The sequence below is a fragment of the Notechis scutatus genome, chromosome 2 (assembly GCF_049901735.1).
Source record: "Notechis scutatus isolate UNSWTSFEM ecotype Mainland chromosome 2, rNotScu1.2, whole genome shotgun sequence".
NCBI classification, from domain to species: Eukaryota; Metazoa; Chordata; class Lepidosauria; order Squamata; family Elapidae; genus Notechis; species Notechis scutatus.
The window spans coordinates 116,692,210-116,713,157 of record NC_142010.1 but is presented as its reverse complement, the minus strand read 5'-3'; the positions used below and the strand labels follow the sequence as shown (position 1 = coordinate 116,713,157).

At 43.0% G+C, this 20,948-nt stretch overlaps 1 protein-coding gene across 4 annotated transcripts in view; it reads left to right on the top strand.

Annotated features, from left to right (window-relative positions):
- Positions 1–2,982: 2,982 nt before the first annotated feature.
- The window catches only part of RBFOX3 (RNA binding fox-1 homolog 3), a 460,997-nt gene continuing 443,031 nt past the window's right edge, over positions 2,983–20,948 (top strand). For 3 of the 4 annotated variants that reach the window (XM_087955954.1, XM_087955946.1, XM_087955947.1), the window contains exon 1: positions 2,983–3,176. The gene's annotated coding sequence lies outside the window, so the exon portion shown is untranslated. The remainder of the gene's footprint in view (positions 3,177–20,948) is intronic. The other variant, XM_087955953.1, reaches the window with a different exon arrangement.

The following is a 20,948-nucleotide window of genomic DNA, read 5'->3' as shown; positions in this document are numbered from 1 at the left end:
TGGGCGTGGCAGGGGAAGGATACTGTAAAATCTCTAGTCAGAGGTGATATTTGCTGGTTCTCTGAACTACTCAAAATTTCTGCTACTGGTTCTCCAGAACTGGTCAGAACCTGCTGAATACCACCTCTGTATTTAACCCATATAGGAGTAGGACTGGCTATTTAGTGGTCACCATCCAATCATCCTCCTGTCAACAGGCTTTTGCCAAAACATGGGGGCTTAAGACTGATGTTGACTCATCTGCTAATATGCTAGCCAAAAGGCTTTGATTGGGTGCCAAAAGAATCAGCACCAATCAAATCTTCTTTGGGATGTCATTCAAAAGCTGCTGTGTCACAAAACAGAAAGCTGTAATTACAAAATATACCTCTATCCATGGTGGAAATTAAAAGCAACTCCCCTCTCAGAACATAACAAAATGGCATAGTGTTTTTGTAACCTGTGGGCTCCCCAGTTTCCTCTGCACAGAAAGTTCCTCACTCTATAGATTAAAAATTATGAGTCTTTTGTTAGTTGGAAATTTGTTGGTTGGAAAAGGTGCTAATATGGTTTTCTTGTTACAATGTTTATTGTAGAATATAATCAGGTATGGATACAACATTTTAACATATAGCTCTGTTTCCCCCCCCTTCTCCTACCCTATTGAATGATAAGATCTGCCTATATGCTGTGTGCGATTTGACATAAGAATCAGGAAAGTGATTTGTCAGATCTCAGCTCTAATAGTTGCACAAATTTAGACACCCACTAGATGGCAGGTAAGAGAGACAAAAGCTAATTCCTTGTTAGTTGAAAGGTCAATAACCATTTTGGATAAATTATGTGGATGTGCCTGGGAGCACCATATGGCTGAATGTCTTTCTCAAACATCAATACTCCCTTTTTAAAAACCTGCCTTCAAGAGCACTCATGCAGCAGCTGCATTTGGACTGCACAATTCCAAGCAACCATAGCCTTGTAGTTAAAGAGAGACTGCCATGTAGTAGTCATTATGTCCATAAGTCAACGGTTCTTTGTGAGGAATGCCCAGACCTTACAAGCACCCCCTCCAAAATACATTCTTTATGGACATTCATTGTGAATTTCCTATGGTTAGTGCTATTTAAATAATACAGGTAATAAATACCAAGTGTTGTGGACTTCTCTGTGGCAGTAACTACTCTGTAGTTTTAATAATGTCCTGCTGCATTTGAACTTTTTTACTTTGTTATTTGAAAACTACTTTGTTATTATTAGATAAGAAATGACAAATATATATATATCAACAAAATAGAAAATAAAATCACAGATAAAGCCAAATATTTGAAAACACCAACATTCTGCTTAAAATGTTTGGGAAAATTAAAAGCTTCTCATCTGCCTTGAAAAAAATATGAACCCCAGTCCTGGGAATAGAGCCATGTCTTAAAGGCCTTCTGGAAGCGCAAGGAAAAGAGCCGCTTATCTATATTTCTGGGGAGATGCTGTTCCCGAGGGCAGGATCCATGACAAAGGAGGCATGTTTCCTTAATCCCACAAGATGGCAACATTTAATTGAAGGGATTTGGAGTACATCCACTCTGCTTGATCATATCTGGTGGGCAGAAACAATTGGAGATAGCTGTCCCTCAGATAACCAGACACTATGCTAGGATAGGTAAATATGGGAGGTGACTATCCCATCTCAATCCTTTAAAAGGCCAAGTAAATAAAATAATATTGTTTCTGAAAAGGAAGCAGTGCTGAAGAAGCATTCTATACGTAGAGTGACATAGACCCCTCTGTTTGTTCATTTCTGACAAGGGGTGAGTGAAGACAGGAGCCTTTAGCTGATGATCTCAGAGTGTAGATTGATAAAGCAGCAGTTACTCCTTTAGGTAGTTGAAAGCCCCCAGGCTAAGAAAATTGTCACAAGGAAAGGTGAAGGAATCCTTGGAAACCTGCTGAAAAAAGGAATTAATATATTTTCAGATAGAATTGATGAGCTGATGTAAGAAAGTGTTTGAACTAGGTTTAAAAGGAGAAGAATGCATGCCCTTTACTCAGAAAACATGAAACCTGGCTAGTACAGACAATGAACAACATAATTCTTCAGAAATAAGTGTCTTTAATCAGTACTGACAACTATGAAGGAATTCAAAACTTAGGCACTACTGGGGACTGTTTCTTGAAAGGGATGGCTATCTTATATAGATTGGAGAATATTTGATAGGTCCCAAATTGGAATGTGTGTGTATGGCTAATATATATTGTAGTAGTAGTAATAGATGATTGCTAAACTTTTACTCTGCTTTTATGGAGGGAAATGTACATGATTAGCTTCTATGGTTGGGGAAATTCAGCTTAAGATTGGTGTGTTGCAAATAGAATGTTTGTTGACTGGTTTCTGCTTGAGCAGCTTTTGGGGAAGGCAGAATAGAGCAGGTGCATGTTCAGGTGAAGTGATGGGAGATACTTAGGAAGTCTGATGTGTTGATCAGGAGACCGAATGGCTGGCAAGTGAACCTCTTTGGGATGGAAAGCCCAGGACTTGGATTCATGCATCATATATAACGGGATTTCTGCCAAGGGCCCTACTTGATACAACTCTGAGAACCATCCGGTGCCTGCAGCCCGCTCAGAGAAGCAACTCGGATTAGGCTTTCCCAGCGTCTTAAGTACTTACCACCTCAGGTACCGGTGATGGAATAGGGGATTTGGGAGACCCGGGCGGAATTTTCACTTTGCAGGAAGCATAGGTGTCTCTGGGTGTCGATAGGGAAGTGGAAGGGCCCCCGAATTGATACATCCAAAGAAGGGCGAGGGGTTGCTCGGGGAGCCTTATCCTCCGCTGCGCAAGTTTGTGGCGGGGGACTGGCTGGGAGGCGTCCGCAGGTGCTGCCGCACGTGGCCTCTTCGGGGCTCCCCCTCCCCCGCGATGGGGGCGGGTTCGCGCGTTCCTTCTTCTCGCTTGCTCGCTCGCTCCGGGCTATAGGCGGCTCGGGCGCAGCCGCATGTTCTGCCAGCCTGCCAAGCCGGAGCCGAGCGCAGGAGAGGCTCGTCTTCCCCGTCTTTCCCGGCCTTGCTCCACGCGCTCGGTCGCCGTCGCCACCGCCTCCTTCTTCTGACGCTGGGCAGCCCCTGGGATGTCGCTCAGTGCGAAGGGACTTGGAGCTCCTGCGCTTGCCTGCCCCCATCGCAGGGACTACTGAGACCGCGTGAGTCACCCTCGAGGGCTGCCCGGGAGCTTCCGGCAAAGGAGCCGGCCGGGCTTGTCCTCTGCTTTAAGGGGCTTTGCGTGGGAAAGAAGCCGGGGCGGGGTGTGTGTGAAGCTCTGTTTGGCTCTCCCCCTCTTCAGGTGCAGCGGGTGGGGGTGGGTGGGGAGGGGGTGGGGAGGCGCGCGCACTATTCGGGCTGGAGTGGGGTGGGGAGGCGGAATCTGCGCGCCACAAGGAAAATCCTGGCGCGCGAGGGCGGGCGGAGGCAGGGGGCTCTGCCAACGCCAGCCGCTGCTACCCCTCCTGATGCTTCTGGTGGTGCGAGGCTGCTCCGGAGCCTGGCTCGAGGAGATGATTCATTTCTTGCGGGGAGGCGTTCAGACGCTTGGCTTAAACCCCCTCGTTTCCCCCCGCCCCCAAGCTATGGCGAGCGAGCGAGCGAGCAAGCGCGCTCCGAGAGGCGGGCTGCGAGGCGAACCCTCCGATCCTTGTGAGGCGGGGAGATGAGCCCCGCAGCTTGTCCTCTCCCCCCCCCCCCAAAGCGGGTGCCCTCTTCCTCTTCAAAGGCAACAGACGGGCGGGGAGGGGGGTTTCGGAGCGGCGTGGAGCGTTCCGGATGCCCGAGGACGCGACATTTGACCTCCTGCCCCTGCAGTCCTCTTGGAAACTAGGGTGGCCGCGCGGCGCGGCGCTCTTGGAAACGCGTGTCATTGAACTCTGGAGAAGGGCTGGCTCCTGAGCAATCTGGCCCAGGTTTAGGACTGCCCAGGGAACTTTTCCTGCCGAGATTGTGCGGGGAGAGAATATAGAGATCTGGGTTTATTTCATTCGGCGGTCTAGGGTAGCGGGAGGTCGGGATGCTTCTGAAGCCGAAAACCTGCGTTTTGAGTTCTGGGGACCGACACTTTCTTAATTAAAAATCTCTGGGTAGAAACTGTCAAGATAGCGAAGAGGATGATGGCGTTGTCACTCCTTCTTCTGCCCTCCTCTTTCTACCCTCCTGCTCTTTTATGGGCTCCAAAGAGTGGAGGGTGGGAGCAGCGCATAGCCAAATCCTTCCTTCTCTTTATTGTTTCTTCTGCAGCCTTCCCAGAGAAGTTGGGTTGCTGTGCAGAATAACAATACAGAGCTAATCTCTGTGAGCGAGATCAGCTTCACCATCCCAAGCTGAATTGCCAGAGACTGGAAGGGGAGAGGGGATTTATTACCCAATGGTGCTCTCCACCCTCCCTTCCTCTTATGTTATCACACACACATTATTACACCTCAGCAGGGAGCTCGCAGTAAGAGCTTCCCTTAGAATTATAGAATCAGTCTGAAGCAAAGTAGCTCCTAAGGAAATAAGAGATAACTTGAGAAAGTGCCAACCCACAAAAGCAAATAAGAGCAGGGCTTGAAGGTTACTGTATTGTTCAAATTCATACCTTAGCTTTTGTTTTCCCTTCTCTCCCCTTCCTTTCCCCATCACCTCTGCCTTTTACCAGTTTGATATAATACAGGAGTTAGCAGACTCTGTTCTTTCGGCTTTGTTAGATACAGTTTGTAAGCACTAAATGAGAAAGGAGATTTAGGCGCAGCATTGTCATTACATTTCTTTTTCTTTAATGGGATGTGGGAAAGAGGAACTCTCATTCATATAAATCAGCTGATGAAAATCAAGATGTTTTGAACTGATTGATACAAATATAAAAGAGAGACTGCAGGAAGACAATTACCTTGGATGTGGGCATCGGAACATCAGAGGCTTTCTATTGAGTTAGATTGCTGACATATTTATGAACTGACAGCGCCAAGGTTTCAAGCAGAGTTTTTCTGCTTTATCTGGGATGCCAAGGATTGAACCTTGGTCTTCTGTGTGTGTAGTGTGCACTCTCCCTCTGAATTCAGACAAGAGAGTGATAGCTCCGATGAGAGATGGATTCAACTTTCAACTCGGCCTTAAACTCAATGCTTTATCTTAAGTAAAGCAGGGATTAAAGTAATACCATACAGTTGGTTGATTGATTGATTGTGTGCCATCAAATCATTTTATATCTTAGTCACCTAGTATAGATAGATTTTTTTCCTTAATGATCTATCCCTAATCTTTTCAAGTCTCCCAATAGTGCACTCATTACCATGGCACCCGAATGCATCCACTTTGCTATTAATTAATCATCCTCTTCCTCCCTTTCCTTCCACCTTTCCAAGCACTGGAGCCTTTTCCAGAGAAAAGGCTTGGCGTAATGTGTTTGAAGTAGGTGCCTGCAATTCTAGGCTAGACCTTTTGCACAGAACAAAAAGGTATGACTTAAAAAAAGGTATGACTTAAAAAGCACCTGTCTTTTCCTCTGGACTTCAGGACTGAGGATAACTGGGAAATGTTCAAGCTGTGCTGGATTTAAAATTCTTTTCAGTGATCAATTGGAGACCGAAATGGAGCGTTCACATCTGAATCTCAAAAATCATCATTCTTTGATTGTCATTCAAAGGTGGAAAACTGAGGATAGGACTATTAGGAATATTAGTGGGGTTTTCTTTCTGGGATTTGGGAAAAAGAAATCAAGTACAAGAGCATTATACGTATTAAATGTGTGTGGGGAGTGTAATTCTTAAGGGTATGATACCTTTGAAAAGAAAAGCAGACAAGGGGTGTGTTTGTGTGTGTAAGTGCAGTTTTAGATAAGAGGCAGAACAAATTGTTTCAGGGCCACTGAAAACTCTTCAGACACTCATAGCATATACTTTCAAACATTTAAATGAGGGTAGGACTATATATATATTTCTGGTGCTGCAGATGACTAAATAAATTATTAGGTAAATAATGGCAACTGGTGCATTTATCTTCATATTCTGAAACTACTAATATTCATCCTAAACAGCAGGCAGTTCTTACAAGAATGCGCCTCTTTGAAGATTTGCTCTTTCCCTCCTTTTTTGTTTTCAAAAATACCTGAATGGCTGATTTTAATTGAATATACCCATTAATAATTACATCTATTAAAATGTAAAACTTTCATCATTTTTTCTCTACAACCATCTCCCAATTAAGTTTGCATTTTTGGATTCTTAATAGAGATCTTAATTAGGCACTATTGTAATATTCCTGTTAACACTAATTAAAATGAGCCCCTCTAGGTGAATGTAAATTGCAAAGAAAAGAGTTGCATCGAGTGCTGGTTGATTAAAAGGGAGGAAAAGAGTATCCAGTCTGAACTAGATTAAGAGTCCAGTATAAGTCCCACAAATTTATGTGATTTATTTTCAAATGATTGTTTAAAATAACATCTTAAACTAACATTTTGGGTATGAGTAATTCTTTTTTCCCTCACTCTTCATTTTTTTTATTCTACTTAGGGTGCAACAATAAGAAGAAAAGACAGTATCTGTAAAAGGCTATTTAGTGACAAAGGTTAAATTGGAGACTGAAAGTAATCTAAACCTTTGTGTCTTCATTGAAAATGGTATTCCAAGCTAGGACAATCGCTGCGTTTTGTTTAAGAAAGAAAATACCTTCTGCATTAAAAACATATTTTTAAATCTGTATTTAAGTGAATATGTGAACAGCAAGCATACTTCCGTAGTCCTGGGTATTGCTATTTATTGTGTGATGGCATTCTTGTGGTGATTTGAATTTTTCTTTCATGTAACCTGAATCAAGAGTGCATTCTAGGAGTGAAGTGGATTCATATTTGAAATTTTGCCTCTTCCCTATGTTTCAAGTAGGCAGTTCGCAAAAGGTTCTTATATATTTGGGAATTGATCCCATCCTAACCTGGGACTCAGGATTTCAGAGTGCCATATTTGTTTAGCCTCTTGGGTTTCATGTGGTTTTCTGCATCCCAAGAAAACTCTTTATTCTCCTTAAATCAAATCCATGTTTATTTATTGCCTTGTTAATTTCTTGATCCATAATTTTGCTAATCGATAAATATATAGCGATGATTGAATGAATTTTGTTACTTCTAGAAATGGACCTTTAGATGAAGAATGACAAAAAGGAAATTGAACAGACATCATATTAAGTATAAGAAAGTTAAGAAAATATAGTTTTCCGTTGCTTAACTTTTAGGAAACAGTTGTAATCATCCTGATTTTGCGTTGGCCTTAATAAAAATATTACCGGGCTTGGGTTTAAAATGTATATGTATTGTATTTTGTTCACAGGTTTTAGATGTTTCCAGGTAACTTTCAGGCTGAGGTGTTGCATGCTAAAGGAATAAAAAATTGCAACTGAAATCTTGTTACATTTGAGAAGGAGGTGGTAGGAAACACCATTTATCTTGGAGAACAACTGAGCTTTAGGCTACAATGGAGGAGAGACTAACTAAAGAAAAAAAATTCCCCAATGTACTTTTCAATATTTACAAGTGGCTTTCAATCTGTCCTGTGCTTTGTTTAGCCCAAGGCAGAAAATACAGAGAGGCATTTTTTAAGAACACAAACAACCATGGGAAAATTTGTAGTGGAAGATCAGCAGACCTTTGCTTTCTTTGGGGGACAATGATGTCTGTACTTCTTTGTACCTTTGGGATGTATGGACGGGGATCTGTCTGTTTATTGCTTACCAGTCATGACTGAAACATACACACAAACCCTCATTCAGGAGATAGAAGCATTGCCATTGTATGTTGAGCTGAGCATTGTCTGGTAAAGGTTAAAAGGAAGTTTATTTGTACGGATATTGTTTATTTTATTTATTTATTTTTTTCATTTGTCAATTGCTTACAAAATAATAAATATAAGTATAAACATGAGTAAGAATACAGGAAATAGGTACGAATAAATGGGGACAATAGGACAGGGACGGTAGGCATGATGGTGCACTTATGCATGCCCCTGCTGGTATTTTCAAAGTTAAATCAGTCTTCGTGTGCTAAGAAAAATAAAATTAGCCTATAATTTTCCATAAACATTTTGGGGCTAAAGAGAATGTTACTGTTATTATAATTATTATTTAAATACCACAATCCTTGAGAGCTGCTTTGGTGTAGTGGTTAAGGCATCAAGGGTTAAACCAGGAGACTGTGAATTCTAGTCCAACCTTGGGCATGAAGTGGCTGGCTGACCTTGGGCTAGTCACTTTTTCTCAGTCCTAACGAGGAGGCAAGGGCAAACCACTTCTGAAAAACCTTGCCAAGAAAACAGTTCCTGAGAATCAGACATGATTGAATAGAGCCCTCCCCCCCACTTATATAATCCTTAGTAATCCATAATAGCAATTGTGTAAGGGAATTGGTATGGCTAAGTTGAGATTTTATCTGGAAAGTCAAGTTCTTAATTATATCTATATTGCGTAGTAAATTCCAGTAAAGGGAAATTTGGCTTCTTGATATATAGGAAGCTGGCTGGGTGACTTTGGGCCTGTCACTCTCTCTCAGTCCAACCCACCTCACAGGGCTGTTGCTATGGGGGAAAATAGGAGAAAGGCATATTATGTATGCTTGCTACCTTGAGTTACTTATAGAAAGGTGGGATAAAAATTATACACACACACACACACACACACACACACACACACATATACACACACAACTTTAAAAGCACAACTATAATGACATGGGAAAATACCCGAACAAAGCTGAATACCATACATGTAAGTACCCGCGAAAACTTAAGAAAACATATATGTATATATATATCACATCACATCATATCACATCATATCGTATATTGTGGACTGTACAATTAAAAACCCCAGATGTTCTAAGCAAAAGAGGATAATGGCTGAGAGAAAATTATGGGATCTTTCTAAGAACAGCACTATTTCATGATATTACCTATGATAGATATTTGACTCAGGATGTAGTGTATTTAAGACTATAATCCCTGAAAGAAGAATTAAATAATTTTTTTGTGTGAATTATACTTTATAGTAGGGAAAAGAAATTCAGTTCTACAGATTAAAGCATCTTTACTCAGAAGCAAGTACTTCTGAAATAAAAGTCTTAATGCCTAAGTAAATAAAGGATTGAGAGGTGAATAAAAGTTTAGGTCTTATTCTTGTATTGCAATAATTGTCAAATATTTATAAGCCTAGTGAGTGCCTTTTTTTCTTTCTTTTAATCCTTATGAACATTGGAAGGAAGCTGGAAATGCCCAGTATTGGACAGCGAAGAGCATATTTTCCACTTCAAGAGAGAGATACTAAGGTAGTTGTCTATAGAAAGCTGATGTCCCCAAAGGAGCATTTTTTGAGACCTGTCTTGTGTTTAGTTCTCACATTCATTCATTCATACATACATACATACATAGTACACATTTTATCTGGCATTTACTAGGATGTGGTAGCCTTACCAGAGACTCAAAGAGCATTCAAGAACAAAACTCTGCCATGAAATCTGATCTTGGCATTTCTTCCCTTGCTGTAGACTATATTCTTGGTTCAATCAAGTGAATCTTTGATGTAGGTCCCAAAAGAAACAGTCTGTCAACTATTGGAGATAGTTGTTATTTACAATTTCTACATGGTTTCTGTTGGCTGTTGGACACTATAAAACTCATAATAAGAGTGTCCTTGCTGTTATCGACTTATTGGAGCCCAAAATTAAAATGGAAAATTGTGTTTATGACAATGAAGGACCAATAGAGGAAATGGCTTGCTTTTATATACTGTATATAATATAATAATAGATTAGATTTCCTCTGTGTCTAAATTATGATACTTCTTTTGTTACTCTAGGCATCAAAGTAGACACTGGGAGACAATGAGTCTTGCTTCAGGCATAAAGCCAACTGGGCCATCTTGGGCCAGTCACTCTCTCACAGACTAGAAAAGAGGCAAGGGAAACCATTTCTGAAAAACCTTGCCAAGAAGATCGCAGAGACTTGTTCAAGCAGTCACTGACTCAAAGGGACAACAAAAAATATTTTACGTTTATAGGTCTTGTATTCTAAAGCCAATAATGGTAATCTCTCTGTAGAATCAGAAATTGCTGTGAAGAAGTGAAAGGCAAGGAAAGGAATATTAAATGTTCCTTTTTCTTTCCCTAATGGTTTCTCTGCTACTTTCTAGACCTGCTCTCAGGCTATTTGTTTTTGTAGCTGAAGAAAATTCTTAGCTAATTTTGCATAGAATGGGGTATGATCTTCATAATGCCTTATTGTCTCTAGTTCATTCAATGCAGCAGGAAGAATAACAGAAAAAGCAGAAGACAGTAATGAGTGGAGATAAAATTATGTTTTGTGTATTGTTTATAACAGCAAAATAACTTGGAGTATCTTTGAAGGTTTTTAAAACCTTTGAATTGGGCAACAATAATGAATTCTTCCAGTTTCATGAGAAACATTTCTAGTGTGTCAATTGCTGTTGTTCTCAGTTTCTTCTTTATTCAAATGAAGAGATGAAAACTAGAACTGTTCCTAAATGGAGGCTTGTTTACAAAGTTATTGATTTAGAAGCTATTCGAGACAGCCTGTCTGCATGAAAAAGGAATTCCATGGGAGTCCAGCCATATTGCCCTCTTTCTAATTTTGCTTCCTGTTTGAGTTAATCTCAGCTCATTTATTTTTGAAAAGGGCTCTGTATTGAACATACGTCTATATCTCAAAACTAATATTCTTTATTAGGGCGTTATCTTGGATGAAAAAAAAGAAAATCCAGAGCAGCTGATTGGGCTAACTCTCCTAACTTCTTTTAGCTTCTGTTACTTTCAGAATCACATATAAATTAAAGATGAAAGAGACTTCACTCTTCCATCTTCTTGACTACAGAAAAAAAAATTGATTTCTCAAAATTGATAGCCTGGAGCTTCGTGTAACAGTAGTGCATGTTTGTGACCACCCTGCCATAGTGCTTGGATACAACACTTAGACATTTTGATAATAGAGATTGGCAAGACGTAATGAAACACTAATTTTCATGTTCAAAATATGCAGTGTCAGACCAACCTTGCCTACTACTGCATGTTCTTCAGCAAAAAGAAAAAAGAACAGAAAAAAAGAACAGAAGGAAAAATAATTTTGGATAAGAAGGATAGGGCAATTATAGCAAGCATCAGAACCAAGCCTCTCTTATGATGGAAAATGGTACTCTTAAGGATTCTTGCCTGCAGAGTACAATTTCTCCCCAGGTCAGGCCTCTCCCAATTTCTGTACAGCCTTGACACTCTAGCCTTTCCTCATAATTTGTTGTTGTCCTTGTAAGCAGAGAGAAAAGATAGCAGCAGTGGATGGGGATTCTGCTATGAATTGAATCAATCCAGCTCACAGCAGTTCAAACAGGATTGCTTGCATAATCAATCACCCCTGCATCAAATCCTCCTTTTATTCCTAAAAACAACCTCCCTGAAGTATAAACTATATATTTGAAATAAAGTTGTACATGATTTAGTGGGTTTTTCCATTGCTTATTTAATACCTGTAATAGCACAGTTCTCATGCTTCCTCTTTATGCTCCTGGTTAGCAAAAGTAGATTTTGTTTTACTCTAGCAAGCAGCAGTGCTCAGTTGGACTTGGCTGATCCAGCCCCCCAATTAAATAGGGTAAGAGCCAGTCAGTGGTTAGATGGGAGACTCTACAGCTGAAAAAAACTGAATTTTTAAAAAGGACTCTGGAAAATCCACATATAATTAGGCTCAACTTAAAGTAGTTCCTATCTTCAGATCTCGATTTAAATATTTTTAAGGAGTTCTATTAATAATGAACGAAGAATCACATTCCTCTTGTGTTACTAATTCAGTTGCTTCTTTTAAATGGCAGTACTATTTGTTTGGTAAAAGAAATTCACTAATCTAGAAACTGCTTGCAATGAAGTCCAAGCTTAGTTTCATCCCTTTGAATTTGCCCAGAAAAATATTGGAGTTAGGAAAAGAGTGATAACAGGTAGTCCTTGACTCACCATTGAGAGTCCAAAATTTCTGTTGCTGAGTGAGACAGTTGTTAAGTGAGTTTTGTTCCATTGCATGACCTTTCTTGTCACAGTTGTTAAGTGAATCATTGCATTTTTAAAAATTAGTAACTTGTTTGTTAAGTGAGGTAGAGGGTTTAGTGAACTGGTGTAACAAAAAAAACAACCCCTCATTTTAAATGTAGGAAAAACTAAAGAGATCATTGTCAATTTCAGAAAAGGCAGGCACAGCCACACACCTCTGCATATTAATGATTCACCTGTGGAGGTGGTTATCAGCATCAAGTTTCTGAGTGCACAGCTAATGAGTAAACTAGCTTGTTCACTCAACAGTGAGAGACTGGTGAAGCAGGCACAGCAGCGCCTGCATTTTCTGCGTCGCTTGAGAAGTCTGTCTTCCTTTCTCTGTCCTTACTACTTTCTACAGAGAGACAGTCGAGAGCATCCTGTCACGTTGCATTCCTGCTTCAGACAGGAAGACAGTGCAGAGAGAAGTGAGGAGGGCAGAAAATATCATTGGTAGTTCACTTCCTTCTATCTGGAACATAGCATATAAGTGATACTTGAGCAGAGTCCACAGGATTGTTTGGGACACTACACATCCTCTTCACAGCCTGTTTTCCTTGTTACCTTCTGGGAGGAGGCTTTGTGATATCTGAAGCAGAACATCTATATTTGTTCCGTATAGCATCAACCTTGTGAACTCTCAAGTTTCCTCTTTCTGCTATGTATTCAGAATGGACATTGATTTATGTATGTATGTATATGTATGGGTGCAGGTATGTATGTATATAGCATGTGTATATGTGTGCTAAGTATGTGTTTGGATAGATATATACTTTCTCTTGAGAGCAGGCAACAGAACTTCATTTTTAATGTGGGCCAGTGTGCTCACAGTAAAAAAAAAAAAAGACAATAACCTTAATGTGGGTTCCCCATTGACTTTGTCAGAAGATTGTAAAATGGGCTCACACGAATGTGGGAGATTGCAACCCTCACAAATATGAACCAGTTGCCAAGCATCCGAATTTTGATCACGTGACCACAGGGGTGCTGCAATCATCGTGAAAAATAGTCATAAGCAACTTTTTAGTGCCATCATAGCTTTGAATAGTCATAAAACAGGTGGTTGTAAATGAAGGGCTACCTATATGGGACTCCTCCCTTAGACATAGGAAAAAGTACCGTAGTTCCTTTCTCCTTTTGCTTGAGTCTCCCTATAACCAGTGTCTTCTTAACAAGTCTTTCTTTTTTTCTGAGTGGAAAAGCATGGCAGGAAAGAACATGTTCAGTTTGATAGGTGAGTACAAGTAGTCCTCGACTTACAACAGTTCATTTAGTGACCTTTCAAAGTTACAACAGCACTGAAAATGACCGTTATGACCGTTTTTCACACAACCGTTGCAGCATCCTCATAGTCACATAATCCAAATTCAGACGCCTGGCAACTGTCTCATATTTATGACAGTTGCAGTGTCCCTCAGTCACATGATCCCCTTTTGTGACCTTCTGACGAGCAAAAATCAATGGGGAAGCCAGAGTCACTTAACAACCATGTTACTAACAAATGTAATGATTCACTTAACAACGGCAGCAGGAAAAGTCGTAAAAGGGGGCAAACTCACTTAACAAATGTTTCACTCAGCAACATAAATTTTGGGCTCGGTTGTGGTCATAACTCGAGGACTGCCTGTATGTCTAAAACCTATTGCTTGAACCAGATTCAGCTTCCTGCCATGGTCTCATTTGTTGGCTCGTTTGTTTTGAGGAAGGGGATGAATAGCTCTGGCAGCCACCATGCAGACCCCATCCTGAGGATCAAAGAAGTTCCAGATCTCAGGTTTAGATTCTCTGGCACAAGCTCCAGGTCCATGAAGTACGCAGAGTACAATATGAAAAATCTACAAGCCACAGAACTACCAAATGGCAGGGAAGAGTTTCAAGGGAGTAAATGGTCTACTATACTCAAGAGTTACTATTGTTTTCAAATTACTCTGTTTTCTGAGCAAGTCTAATGCATGCTGACTGAACTGCAGTGAGGCTTGAGGATTCTGTTATAAAAGCACTATATGTGGGAAAAAAATCTACTGTTGAAACACTCCTTGTATAATAACTTTGCCTTATATTTGTGTGCCCAGGACCTCTTCATCTGATTCATTTGGATTTCTAAGGGTTGGGTGTCTTTCAATATATTTTATGCGGATCTTGACAGCATAAATTTTACAACCCCAACTGGGATCAGAATTTCATTGCTAAGTAAGGCGGTTATTGAATGAGTCATGCCCGATTTTATGACTTTTTTGCCATGTTTGTTAAGCCAATCATTGAAGTTGTTAAGTTAGTTCAGCTGCCCCCCACTGAATTTGTCAGAAGCAGGCTGGGAAAGTCACAAATGGCAAATACATAATCCCAGGATGTTGCAACCATCAGAAATACATGGTTGGTTGCCAAGCACCCAATTTTGATCATTTGACAGTGGGGATACTACAGATACCATAAGTGCAAGGAATGGAATGGAATGGAAAAGAAAAAGAATAGAATAAGAATTGGAATGGAATGGAATGGAATAGGAATAATAGGAATAGGATAGAATTCAATTCTTTACTGGCCAAGTGTGATTGGACAAACAAGGAATTTGTCTCTGGTGCATAAGCTCTCAGTGTACATACAAACATTCAACATACATACAAACATAAGATCTTAGTGTACATAAGTACGAGGATCAGTCATAAATCACTTTTTCAGTGCCACTGTAATTTTGAACAGTCACTAAATCAATGTTTGTAAATCAAGGACTACCTGTACTTACTGTATTGTTACATGCTCTTCCATGCTGCATCGAGAGCCCAGGATGGGTTGAGTCCTTCCTATGACGTCATTTAGCTGAGTCTGTACTAAGATATCAAAGCCAGCCCCCGGAAGAGACCCCAGCTTTTGACTCAGCTCCTTTCAGTCAGTAGCTGTGTCTCTGAAAGCTTCTGTTAGATAGCACTCACCAGCGATCTTCGGTGCCGTTTTTCCTCGTTTCAAGCAGCCCCCAGGATCTGGGCAGCTGCTCTTCCAGGAGAGCAGGGCTCTCTCTCTCTCCTGCAAGGTTGGGAGCAGCGTTGCCAGAGCGCTGTTCAGGCAAGTTGGGCAGCGTCTGTAGACCTCCCCCATGCCTGCGGTTTGGAGTGGTCGTAAAAAGCGATCGGCAAACCGATACCAGCGTCAGCCAGCTGATCGTGTGGCCAGCGGCTTCCCTTTCCTTTGCTGACTTCACTCGGAGCTCTTTATAGCCTAAGGAGCGATTCTTCGATCTTGGAGCCTGTTTCCTCTAGTCAGCGGCCATCTTGGATTGAAGCCTTCCACCACGAGGTGAGCAGCCATTTTGTAAGCCCGGGGGCCAATTTATACCCTAAGGGGCTTAATACAAAAAATTTACAAACAGTTTATTTCCATCGTAAGAGCCTTTATTCTTCAAATGGAGAAAGATAAGGGTCAGGCAGAGTTCCCCCTGCCCAGTGGAACAGTCTCTTAAGCCAATAAGAGAAAAAGTTGTAGGCAACGCACCCAATCAGTCCAGAGGGAGATGGCTGCTAAAATCAGAGCTAAGACTCTAGCCCCTAAGAAGGCAACTCAGGCTGAGTTGAGGGCAGAGAAGCGCAGACATGCAGCCCTAGAGAGGCAGTTCAACAGAACTATTCAACAGAAGGGAGTGCAACTACAGCATGTTTCAGGTGATACCTGTGGACCCTAGCCAAGTCCTCCCAGGGGAGGAGAAGTTATCTATGAGCCTTTCCATCCTCCATCCTGGTCTCCTGAGGCTCTTGCGGTACAATCAGATCCTCGGGATCTAAGCAGATCTGGACCTTATTTCCAACAGGCTTCTGGGCCCTATGCTCCTCCCCCTCCCTCCAGGCCTCGAACCTCTCCTCAATCTAGGCCTGAAGCCACCTTCACTCCCACAGCAGCGGGCCTTCAGCCTTCTGCCCCTACCTTTGAGCATAGACCAGGGGATATCCAAGATGTTGTCTCTTTGGCCATTAGGCATGGATTGGCTAAAGGCTTCAAGCAAATCCTTTGACCTCCAGAAAGGGTTCAGGCCCTTCTCCCTTCTCAATCTATAAGTTGCCTCATCACCCTGATTTACACAGGCCCCAGGACCTCAGGGTCCATTCTTCTCTACCAGAATGGGAGGAGGTTGATGAGGAGGGAAGGGCTTCACCATCTGAAGAGTTACTCCTCTCATTCAGAATGTGAAGAGGGCGAGACCTTTGACCAAAATCTTCAGAGGAAGAGGACTCTCGCCCAGAGCAGACATCCTCTGCATTGGTCTTCAATCCTTCTCTCTTCAGGCCATTACTCAGCATGGCCTTGGTCACTGCCAAACTGTCGCCAGAGGAAGTGGCTCCCGAGCCACAAGGAATTCTCTCTAGCCAGGGGACTCATTCTTCTCCAAGCCTGGACATGGTCAAGAAACAATGCGCTTCCCCTTCGGCAGATCCTCGCCCATCTTTTCTGGATAAGCGTTTCTACAACGTCAGCGCAGCCCTGGACAATTCCCTGGCAGTGCCTTCTGTTGACATTCTGGTTCTGGCCTTGTTCCCATTTTCTGGCACTCTCACGTGCATCCATACAGTGGCTGCACCAACTCCAGATTAGATTGCCTACATCTGACCTTCGGTCTCATCTAGGCCTTAATAAGATTATCGCAGCAGCGGAATTCACTGCAGATGCCACTCTCAATTCCTCCAAATTTGCATCTAGGGCCATGGCATATTCAGTAACAGCAAGAAGACTGTTATGGCTCAGAAATTGGCAGGCGGAGTCACGCCATAAATGGAAGCTGGTTTCAGTTCCATTCATGGGCGATAAGCTTTTTGGCAATGCTCTGGAACCTTATCTCATCGAAACCAGAGATAAACATAAAATTCTCTCTTCCTCTGGGAAGAGAGCTGACTATCGCCCAGCTCCTTATACTGGTAAACAGCCCTTTCGGGAGGGTGGGGGTCGTTCCTGCCGTCACTCTAAGTAATCCCTCATTCTCCCCACCCATCGGAGGTCACCTAGCCTTCTTTGCCTCCAAATGGGAGGAGTCAATGGCGGATGCCTGCGTGCTCAGCACTATTAGGTCAGGATTACAATTGGACTTCCTAATGCACCCCCCAAAAAAAACAATTTTTAAAAATCTGTCCTGTCTCTCGGGACATTTCAAGGCAAGACCTCATGAATCAGGCCATTCAACTCCTTCTTGAAATCCGAGCTATTCAAACCTGTTCCCCCCTCTCAATGGGGATGTGGGCTTTATTCTTGCCTTTCATCGTTCCCAAAGCCTCAGCGGGGGTAGTGAACCATCCTGGATCTAAAATTTCTCAACCAATTTGTAAAATACAGGCGATTTAAAATGCAGACTCTGCATTCTATTTTAGAGAGCGTTCGGGAGGACGATCTCCTCTCTTCCACTGATCTCATGGAGGCTTACCTCCACATCCCCATTGGGCCTCATCATCCCCAGTTTTTCCGTTTCTGTTATCAGAATACCCATTACCAGTATTGAGCACTTCCCTTCGGCCTCTCATCGGCTTCAAGGGTCTTCACGAAGGTTCTGGCAGCATTGATGGCATCTCTGCTTTCTGTTCCAGTGAGGATCCAATGCTACTTGGACAACATTTTGATTCTGTCCTCCTTCATCCATGCAGCCCAATGGGATCTGCAAATTACCCTGTCATATCTCCAGAGCCACAGATTTTTCCACTCCTGTCCACTCTAATGGTTCCTGCTTCCCTGCCAACGAGCAGGAACCAGCCACTCATCCATCAAGGTCCCGCTCCCGCCACAAATCCAGAGATCTCTCAATTGGTGGTGTCCCCGTTAATCTGGAAGGGACTCCTTTTCAGAGTCCCAGACAGGCTAGTGATAACCACCGATGCCAGCCTCCTGGGTTGGGGATCCCATATGCAGGGCCAGATAGCTCAGGACCTTGGTCCAGGTCAGAACAGGCCTTTCCCATAAATTGGCTAGAGCTCAGAGCCATTTTTCTAGCTCTCAAGCATTTCAGGCACTCATGACCGGCTCTCATGTTTTAGTCCTTATGGACAACATGGCCGCCATGGCTCATGTCAACCGGCGGGGGGAGACAAGGTCCAAAGCCCTCATGGGAGAGGCTCTACGGTTGGGGTTATGGGCAGGGCAACACCTGTTGTTGATTTTGGCGGACCACTTCTCCGGGATCAACACCTCCCAGGCTGACTGGCTCAGCAGGAGCCTAGTCGACCAGGCAGAATGGTCTATTCCTCCTTCTCTATTCAGGGACCTTTCCCTCAGATTCGGAATGCCGGAGGTGGATCTTCTCCACTCCTCAAATTGCCCAGGTCATCAGATTCTTCACCAGGTTTCCTTGCCGGGGAGCAGAGGGGACCAATGCCCTTTGGTGCAGGTGGCCCAAAAGTCTCCTCTATGCCTTTCCCCCTGCTCCCATCATTCCGGTAGTAATTCGGAAGATGTTGGAGGAACAAGCGGAGCTCCTCCTCCTGGCACCCTATTGGCCAAGGAGGCCCTGGTTTGCGGACCTGGTCAACCTATCGGTGGCTTCTCCTTGGAGGATCCCAGCCCATCTAATCTCCCTTCATCAGGGGATTCTGCTCCACCCAGAGCCCCAGTGGCTCAAGCTGACCATGTGGCACTTGAGCGGCAGTGGCTAGAGGTGGCTGATCTTCCTGAAAGGGTCATCATCACTATCCTGGCATCTCGCAAACTTCCCACAAGGCATATCTATGATGCCACCTGGAAGGCCCTTCCTGATGGTGCCTTAGGGAGGGTCTCTCTCTCCCGCTTTAGCCCAGTTGGCAGAGGTTCTTAGATTTCATCAGCATGATCTCGAGAAAGGTTTGGCCCCCAACACCTTACGCAGGCAGGTTGAGCCCCTCTCCTCAGTTCTTTCATGGGGCTCGCTTCCTTCCTTATCCCATCACCCTTCAGTCAGGAGGTTTTCAATAGGGGCTTCCAACCTGCACCCTCCGGTGGTTCACAGGTATCCTTCCTGGGATCTTCATGTGGTCCTTTATGCCCTTACAAAGCCTCCTTTTGAACCCCTTAGAACATTGTCTCTCCGTTTCCTGACTCTGAGGGTAGTGTTCCCCGTTTCCATCACTTCAGCCAGGTGGGTATCCGAGCTCGCTGCTCTTTCCATCAGACAGGACCTTTGTTCCTTTCATGATGATAGGGTTGTCCTCAGTCTGGACCCCTCATTTATTCCAAGGGTTAACACCTGTTTCACAGGTCCCAGGACATTATGTTGCCTGGCTTCTGCCCCCTCCCGCACCATGACTTAGAGCAGCAGTGGCACTTGCTAGACATAGGTAGGGCTCTTAGAATATACATTAAGCGCACTTCCTCCTTCAGGAAGTCTGAAGCCATTTTGTTTCCTTTTCCCTTCTCACTTGGGGCACAAGGCCTCTTCTCCTACTGTTAGCAGGTGGGTCAGATCTTGCATTGAGCAGGCCTACAAAGCTGCAGCCCTTCCGGTTCCTCGAGGTCTGACAGTGCACTCTACCAGAAACGTGGCCACTTCGGCTGCCTGGGCGACCCAAGCACCCTTGGAGGAGATCTGTCGTGCGGCCACATGGACATCTCTTTTTCCTTTCATCAGATATTACCGTCTGGATGTCTTTGCCTCGACAACTGCAGCCTTCAGCAGACGGGTGCTTCAACGAGTGGTTCAACAGTTGGTGTGATGAGCCGGACGAGGACCCACCCGTGGACATGCAAGCTTTGGTATGTCCCATCCTGGGCTCTCGATGCAGCATGGAGGAGAATGGGCGTTGGTAGAAGTTACCCTGAACGCCCTTTCTGTCTATGCTGTGAGAGAGCCCAGCCCCTCCCTTGATTCGTCCGGTGAGGGTAAGTCATATTTCTGTGTTCATTTGTGCTTTCAGAGACACCTTTCAGTCTTCGCCAAAGCTGGGGTCTCTCCCCGGGGGCTGGCTTTTATATCTTAGTACAGACTCAGCTAAATGATGTCATAGGAAGGAGTCAACCCATCCTGGGCTCTCTCGCAGCATAGATAGAAAGGACGTTCAGGGTAACTTCTACCAACACCCATTATGCTTGATTTATTAGCAATTTTGTTTTGCTTTGCCCTCTTAAACAGGGCACACCCTGTTTGTTGCAGTTAGCTATATCAGGAGGCTACATTAGCATTGGACTCAGTGTAGTGGTGAAGAGAAAGTTGCTCTTTCTATCCAGAGGTAGGTAATTGTTGGCACAGAGAATTCTATACAATTAGTTTGCTATTCTTTGTTTCCATCAGGAATGAGTTTAATTATTTATGTCCATCGGCATAGTATAATTGCATCCTGAGGCAATCTAGGTAGCTTGTGCATTTGCAAACTGTTGAAAATACTGTTGCTTCAGTTTGGACTAAGAGTAACCCAGAGAGATGGGTTAGTATATTGAGAGGGATTCATCATTCTGAGTGCTCTACTGTTATCACTTTGTACATTATAGAAATTTTGAGGAAATTTTCAAAAATATTGCTGGTAATTGTGAAAAGATGCTAGTAACAAAAAGATGTCAGATGAGCTTAAATTGTGTGTCCTGAATGATATTGAGGCAAGATGTGTTTGAGAAGCATATTCCTTAATTCAGTGGAACAATAAGATTGAATAACTTCATCTAGGCTGGACTAGTGAGGCATTTATAATTACTGTATGTATTATAAGTATTATCTAAAGATGGTGAGCGTGTTGTGTGTTTGCCTTCCAGATAGTTTATCAAACCCTATGGGACGAATTTACTCGTTCATTCTGTAAACACAGATTCTAAGTGTGTGCATTACATTTGCTAAATCAGTTTGTCATCACAGTTTTTTAAGAGAGAACAGATGATGGCAGATAAATGCCTTTTGAAGGTTACTTAAGATCATAAAGAGCAAGTAAGGAAGTCCTTAATTTGTTGATGTGCA